An 8,444-nucleotide genomic window follows, 5' to 3' on the forward strand; every position below is an offset into this window, starting at 1 on the left:
ACAACTAACTCATTAGTCATATCGCTTGCAAGGCTTATAGTGATGTGCATTACCGAGAGGGCCCAGAGATACCTCTCCGATACTCGGAGTGACAAATCCTAATCTCGATCTATGCCAACTCAACAAACACCATCGGAGACATCTGTAGAGCATCTTTATAGTCACCCAGTTACGTTGTGACATTTGATAGCACACAAAGCGTTCCTTCGGTATTCGGGAGTTGCACGATCTCATAGTCATAGGAACATGTATAAGTTATGGAGAAAGCAATAGCAAAAAACTAAACGATCATCGTGCTAAGCTAACGGATGGATCAAGTCAATCACATCATTCTCTAATGATGTGATCCCGTTAATCAAATGACAACTCATGTCTATGGCCAGGAAACATAACCATCATTGATTCAACGAGCTAGTCAAGTAGAGGCATACTAGTGGCACTTTGTTTGTCTATGTATTCACACATGTACTAAGTTTCCGGTTAATACAATTCTAGCATGAATAATAAAAATTTATCATGATATAAGGAAATATAAATAACAACTTTATTATTGCCTCTAGGGCATATTTCCTTCATATACATATATACTCATTACACATGATACAATGTTGTGACTAAAGTTGGTCGGCTCGTAGAGTACCCGCGAGTGATTCACGGACTGGGGACTGAAAGGACTTGTTTCCCGACGACCCTTCAAGTGGATCTTTGTGGCAGAGCGATGGGGCAGGGTGAGACCACCCAGGAGAGAGGTGGGCCTGGTCCCTGGTCGTTGTCCGCAGTTACTTCAAAATAACCCGCCTAACGAGTTTGGATATTTGATCCGAGTTGGTCGTTGACCTATACACACTAACTACCATGCGGGGCAAGATATGGGAAACCGGCATCGTAGTATCAGCCAAAGCTTTCCAGACGTCAGCGACTGAGCGGCACGCTCCCGGGTGGTCCCCGTAAGCACCTGCCTTGTAAAGGAGGTTGCCATAACTGATCACGGTCGCCCACGCAACATGCAAGAGTGCAAATGGTGATGGGCCCAAGACCCCTGCACGCTTATGATGTAGACCGGCGTGCTGGCCTCTCTGTTGAGCCTAGGTAGGGTTGTGACGTGTTGATCTTCCAAGGCCGGGCATGACCCAGGAAAGTGTGTGCGGCCAGAGTGATCGAGTGTGTTGGGTAATGTGGTGCGACCCTGCAGGGAAGTTAATCTATTCGAATAGTCGTGTCCACAGTAACAGGACGACTTGGAGTTGTATTCCGACCTCTTACAACTAAAATCGAATACTTAATAAAACACACCTAGTTGAGTTCCAGATACAACCCGACGATCGCTCTCTCACAAGGTGACGAGGAGAAGATCGTCGGGTAGGATTATGCTATACGACGTTACTTGTTACTACCTCAGCTACTCTCTTCTATATGCTTCAAGATGAAGGCTGTCAGAAGTGTAGTCTTTGATAGGACTAGCTTCTCCCCCCTTCTTATTCCAGCATTCTGCAGTTCAGTCCACAAATACTACGCCTTTATTGATACCGATGCATATGTAGTGTAGATCTGATGTCAATCTTGCGAGTACTTTGGATGAGTACTCACGGCTGCTTGGCCACCTCTTTTCCCTCTATATCCGGTTGCTGCAATCAGTTGGCGGATCCCAGGAGCCATACGCCACCGACGACGATTACCACTGCTTCGACGGTGCCTACTACTACGTGCAGACCGCCGATGACCAGGAGTAGTTTAAGAGGATCCCAGGCAGGAGGCCTACGCCTCTTCGATCTGTATCCCTGTTTGTGCTAGCCATCTTATGGCACCTTGTTTAACTTATATATGTACTCATATATTGTTGCTTTCGTTGACTCGTTGGTATCGAGCTTTTGTATTCGAGCTCTCGAGGCCCTTGGCTTGTAATATGAAGCTTGTATGACTTTTATTTGTGTTTAGAGTTCTGTTATGATATCTTTCCGTGAGTCTCTGATCTTGATCTTACACGTTTGTATGATTAGTGTATGATTGAATCGGGGACGTCACAAGTCCGGACTCTCGCTAAGCTCCCCCACGTTTGTTTTCGGTTTGCGAGAGAAATCGCGTCCGGATCGCGCCGCGGAGCGACACAGGCGCGCGTTGTATAGCTTCCACAGTCCCAACAAGTATGGAAGGGTTGTGTGTCCGTCTTGAGGATGTCCTAATCCCTATGTCAGCCCATTAAGTCTTCACGAAGTCTCAGTCGACTGAGTCCTAGACAGACTTTTAAATTTTATACCGTCGGCAATAGTTGCAGAAGTCGAACTTTCCATTCATATAGTACATACTAACCTAGGCTTCTGGTTTGGGTGGAATGTAATGACACCAGCCGGTAATTTTACCGTAGTCGACGCAAGCTTCTTCTCCACCGTTGGCAACACGGTTGATGGAGAGAGCCGCCACCCAGCTAGCACCGACGGCGAGCTCACACGCAAGCGACCACTGGCGCGCGCGCACAAGTATTCAGACCAAAAAGCAATCACCAGATCAACTTATCAGCAGGAAAATTATTCGGGAGTGCTTGGCCCGGCGACCGGCGTAGCTCAGGCCGTCCTTGGTGGCCTAGCTTGTCCTCGGTCGAGACATAAAATAAAATCCATGGCGCGTGCACCACTCTCACTGTCACCGCTACTCTGACCGACCTCCGCAACCTAACTTTCCCACGGGTTCCATCGTCCCTCTCCTTCCTTCCTCGGTGCAGCTCCTTTCCACACAGACGTCTTCTTCTTCCCCCGGGAAAAGGAGATCGATGGAATGCGTAAACTAGGGGTGGCACGAAGGCGACGCAGGCGGGCGGGCCATCATCCCCCGGGAAAAGAAGCGGGCCAGGCTTTCCATTGCTGACCTCTTTTATTCAGAGAGAGAGAGAGAGAGAGAGAGAGAGAGAGAGAGAAGGCCTCCTAGTGACTAGTGAGTGACCTATATCCTCGACTTGTATACTGGTGAACGCACACCGCACCACCGCGCTCCCGCTGCAGCCGGAACTTTTCCTGGCCGGCGAGCCGCCAATGGCGCGGTGACACGGCGGACGGGGCGCCGGTGCGCTGCCCGGTGTACGGCGGCGACACGCGCGGGCCTGTGCTGGCCACGCGGCCCGCGACTAAACAAGGATTTTCTCCTAGCTATTGCGACTCCGACCTGGACTCCAGAGCTAGCGAAAAAGGCAGCGGGAATCCAACGGACCCTCGAGCCGTCGCGCGACCGCAAGTACGCGCGCGTGAATCGTGCCTCCGGCCGTCCTCTCACGGCGCCTATTAATAGGGGCCACGAGCCAGGGTGGAGCAGCAGCCAGTAGCTCCCTGCACTCAGCGCCCAAGAGTGCAAGTGGAACCAAAGACACACACGGCCAGCTAGCTCGGCACCCAGTCGCCGGCCGCTTCGCCACTTCAGGCCAGAGGTACGCAAGCGCATGCTTTGATATGGCTTCTGTCTCTGCTTCTGCTTGATCGTTCTTACAGGTAGCTAGATCATCGATCGCATGTCGATATAGTGCTCTTCGGACGGGAGCTCGACCAATCGTAAGAACATAGCTAGCTAATGTCTTCGAGGCATGGCTGAGCCGAGCCCAAGCATAGTGATCGACGGTGACGTGTTGCACGGCAGGCCGTGATGCGTAGTTCTCAATGTACCGACGTTTTAGCTAGAGTAGGTGATCGTTAAACGTAACCAACCATCCGAGCAAGTGCAAGTGTTTTCCTAACCACAAATTGGCCCGGTCGAGAGGTGTCTCTGTCCACGGTGTACGCTTCGACTGTGATCGATCGTTGCACTACAAGAAGCTAGGATACTAGACTAATCAACCACTCTACACACATGCAGTCGCTCTATGAGGTGGATTACTGTCTTTTTTTGGCGAAGATATGCGGTGGATTACCACGCAGGAGTAGAACTTGGTTGTATCCTTCTGCGCACTCTGCATGAGTCTGCCACGTACTACGTAGTTGACCAAACAATAATGCATATATATTGATATATGCACACATAAATCAGAAGTAAAAGCCATGCAAAGCTGCATTTCCGGGAATATAGATGCTGTGCCAGAGAAGCTTAACCGATTGATAGCCATATTATTCGCGCGTTTATCTGCACCTTTAAATCTTCTTTTTCACGCTCCGTCGGGTAGTGGTTTTCTAAAGTTGGCCGGCACCAGTCCAAAGCTGGCCTGGTTGCTGTTACACAAGAAAGAGCGATCAGGGTAACCACACGTCAGTAGATTCAGATATCGTAGACGCCTTTTTTGTTGCTCCATTTCAACCAAGCACTCCAAAGCTGGCAGGCACCACCTATCAGCATGGTATTAGTCTCCGAAAGCTGCTTAACTTGCCGATGACGCAGCTCGCATTCCACTCCCCTTTTGTTGGATACATTTATAAACAGTTCGATCGGGATATATATAATGTGACATTTCTTGGCTTTTTTGCTTTTAGAGTGGCCAACATTCGGGATAAAACCATCTGATCAAGCATTGCTTATTTGTTTGTCTGCTAGTGATAATACTCAAATGTACGGACTACGGATGCAGAAGATGATAAGAGCGGAGTATATGTGACTGGTCAAATACGCACTAGACAGAACACTTGTAGTTTTGTTACTGCAGTTGTTTTCTCGGTGTGTTGACTGGTTTTATACAGAAATTTTTCAAATTCATGGATACTGTTTCGGGCTATTTTGTTCACTGTGATTGTGATAGCTGGGCCAACTCGTGTCTTTTTAGTAGTACACTTTTTTGCAGTCACAACAAACAAGATTTAGTAAAAACATACAGAATATATACAAATATGCAACAAACACAATACAACTATGATTGTCATGCATAAGAGGAACTTGGTGATACTTTGTACCAGAAGCTTTAAGAATATAGGAATTATAAAAAAATAGTCATGCATATAAGAGGAACTTGGTGAGCATGATGATCAAACCCTGGCTGGCCCAACATAGATGGTGCTAGCCAGTAAGCCCTAACTTTATTTTGGAATCACCAGGTATGACAAGTTTTGTCGAGCATTAGTATCACATCTTATGCTATGCATTCTCCCCCAGAATTGTTTGTTGTGGAGCTTCAATTCAATGGTCACATCTGTCTATTTCTAGCCTTATCCTTGAAGCACTATCTTGGGCAAGATATTCTTGAGGAAACTTATAGTGAGACTGAATGCCAGGTATTTGAGTTAAATTTGGTTATCACAAAAAAGAAGTTAAATTTTTAGCAGTCTATTTTAACACATTCTCTGGAGTCTGAATCGTCTGTCGCAACTCTCAGATGTATCTAAGCATAGGGCATAGAAACACCGCAACTTCGATATGACATTGTTATCCATGAAAACAAAGTCTCGCACTACCGTGTTCTTTATTTCTGGTACAGATGGTTGGCTTCTCTTGTTGTAGTTAACCATGCCACCTGAAGATGGCACAAAAGGATAGCAATGTAGCCGTAGAGAATTTTGTTTCAAGAACAATATTGGTATAGTACATGATTATTTTCTCTTTATTCAATGTTGTTGTTTCTTCCATCCTTTCATTCTAATGCTTAGACCTTTTCACACTCCCTTGACTCTCGGACCGGTCTTTGTTCTCAACGCCACTAAAAATTTCTAACGTGATACGACAAACGATATGCTGACACCATACTATCGTACATGTCGTACACTAAATTTGCTTTTATCACTGAGTCGTTTGCCTTTTGAGTTTTGTCAACATACAATTAGATGACTCCAACCTGATACACAAATTATGGTCAAAAGGAGCAAGGTTACTTTGCTAGCCAATCAAAAGTAGAAAGAGCAACGTACCAACTTATATATGTATGATTGGAATTATTTATGTAAGTGGTCAGTCCAAACTGCTAGTGGCACATCAGCAACATAATCACAGCACTAGGAGAGTTAGTGGCGCCCAATACATATTTATGTTTGATGTTTTTGTGGCTTAAGATCAGTTTGCTTTTCATAAAGGTTGGCGATGAACTATGTTTGATGTTTTGTGGCTTAGTTGCCACGGGGTACACTAAATGGTTGTAGTATATTTAATACTCCCTCCGTCTCAAAATAAGTGTCTCAACTCTAGTACAACTTTGTACTAACGTGAGACACTTGTTTTGGGACGAAGGGAGTATGTGAATCTAGCCAAGTCATTTTCCTGCAAAGGACATGGACCAGAAATGTAGAAAGTAAATTCGGCACTTAGTTGCCACTACACAACACATATTTTCACTGTTCAATACTTTCCCAAGTTTCCAAAAATTGTGAAAAAAAATGGTGAATGCAAGTTAGCTAACTGTTCAACACAAAAAGAAACGAATAGTGTGCGAGTTATCTAACCAAAAAACATTCTTTTTTGTACTCCCTCTGTAAACAAATATAAGAGCGTTTAGATCACTAACATGTCATGTGAGTCAAACTTTTTGATTAATGTGTGTCAGTCCACACGGCATAGCATGACTTACTACATGCACACATTATTTCACACTATGCATACGACACCTTCGCGTCCGATTTTCATACAAAACTGCGATCGATGGTTGCAGCCCATGAAGCGATGGTCATGGATGACTGTTAACATGTGTTGTAAAGAATAGAGAGAAGTGCATATTTCAACCCTGAACTCTTACCCTAATCTAATTTACAACCCTGAACTTTAATACCGTCTAAATTACAACCCCCAAGTCTCAAAATCGGTCAGGATTCAACCCTCCCCTCCCTGTTGACCGGTTTTGACCTAGGGTGACCAGTTTTGACTAGTCAACGGGTCCAATCAGCATGCCACGTCAGATTTTTTTTTCAAAATTTCAAGAAAAAGTAAATAAAAATCTATAAGATCAGGGAAAAATATAAAAAGGCAAAATTCCGAAAAAATTATTTGCGAAAAAAGCTAGGGAAAATAAAAAATGATTTTTTTCTGGAATTTGAGTTTTTGGGTTTTTTCTGGATTTTTTTTGGAAATTCGTTCTTTTATTTTCCGTGTTTTTCGGAAATTGGATTTCTTATTTCTTTTCCTGGATTTTCTTCGATTTTACAGGTTGTTTCCTTGGAAATTTTGCATTTTTTGCTGATGTGGCATGCTGACTGGACCTGTTGACTGGTCAAAACCGGTCAACAGAGAGGGGAGGGTTGAATCCTGGCCGGTTTTGAGAGTTGGGGGTTGTAATTTAGATGGTATTGGAGTTCGGGGTTGTAAATTAGACTAGGGCAAAAGTTGAAGGTTGAAATATGCACTTCTCTCTAAAGAATATCGGATAGAAAGAGTCATATGTTAGGGGTGCTCATTTCACAATTTTTTTGGAAACTTGGAGATTTGTTTTTGAATAATTAAATGTAGTGGCAACTAGTTGCGCAAAAATTCACTCTCGAAAATGAAGCGATGGAGGCGCAAACTTATGGCATACTAAAAGCCTCACATATATTGTAGCTTTCCTGAGGGGACTGCATTATATTTACTCGCTTGCCATTGATGAGGAATAATCCAGAATCTTGTGTTACCATTTGCTATATTCAAGTGTCATTTTAGTTCTACAGATGTTTGGAGTATAGTTCACTCCATTGAATGCATATTCGCCTCTCCTTTCCCCAATGCTAGATGGGGGAAATTGCCTATAAAAACATGATGACAAGTAGTCTCAGCGATATATCCAAATAAGATGGGAGGGACTCCTGTCATCTTTCTCATTGGAAAGAGTGAAGAGAGAAATAGCCATGAGTAGTTGGGAAACCAAGATGGCTGCCCCTTTTCGTCTTCCCACCTTGAAGAGGAGGAAGATTCTAGTATAAACAGGGCAAAAAGGAGACTAGAATGGGGTGGCTAAGGAACGCAATTGGAAAACCACTACCCTAGTTCTTCAAAGCCAAACAACCATGCATGTGATATGTAAAAAAAAATGCTACTTCTAAATTACTAGTGGGTAACCCATAAGCATGCACTATCTTGTAACCAAAATTATAGTGAACTTGATGTTAGAATGGCCCAAACTACACTAGAATCGCTATACATCTGTAGTTTGAGTACTACCTTTAGTAAGATGATCTTTCACTGCACGGACATAATTTGTTACATGAGCATGGATGCAAGAAATTAATTCGTGACAGTAGTAAAATTACTATGTTGCATATCTAGAGTAATTTTACTACTGTCACGAATTAATTTCTTGCATCCATGCTCATCATGATCTTTACTATGTTGCATATCTAGAGTAATTTTACTACTGTCACAAATTACTGCACGGACATATCTAGAGTAATTTTACTACTGTCACGAATTCGTGACAGTAGTAAAATTACTATGTTACATGAGCATGTGATTTTTGCCATGCCGCCTTGCCGCGGCCCATTGTTGATCCGAATCTCTATCATGTTACTTGCATCGCACCGGACGACGCGGCACGTGGGAAATTAACCATTGGCGTGCAACTACTGGCCCATCGCATGCGACACTGTTGT

At 44.2% G+C, this 8,444-nt stretch overlaps 1 protein-coding gene across 2 annotated transcripts in view; it reads left to right on the forward strand.

Moving 5' to 3' along the window:
* The first annotated feature begins 2,952 nt into the window (after nucleotides 1–2,952).
* Nucleotides 2,953–8,444, forward strand: part of LOC123085162 (protein DETOXIFICATION 42) — an 11,249-nt gene continuing 5,757 nt past the window's right edge. For both annotated transcript variants that reach the window (XM_044506763.1, XM_044506764.1), the window contains exon 1: nucleotides 2,953–3,412. The gene's annotated coding sequence lies outside the window, so the exon portion shown is untranslated. The remainder of the gene's footprint in view (nucleotides 3,413–8,444) is intronic.

The sequence above is a fragment of the Triticum aestivum genome, chromosome 4A, assembly GCF_018294505.1.
Source record: "Triticum aestivum cultivar Chinese Spring chromosome 4A, IWGSC CS RefSeq v2.1, whole genome shotgun sequence".
NCBI lineage: Eukaryota > Viridiplantae > Streptophyta > Magnoliopsida > Poales > Poaceae > Triticum > Triticum aestivum.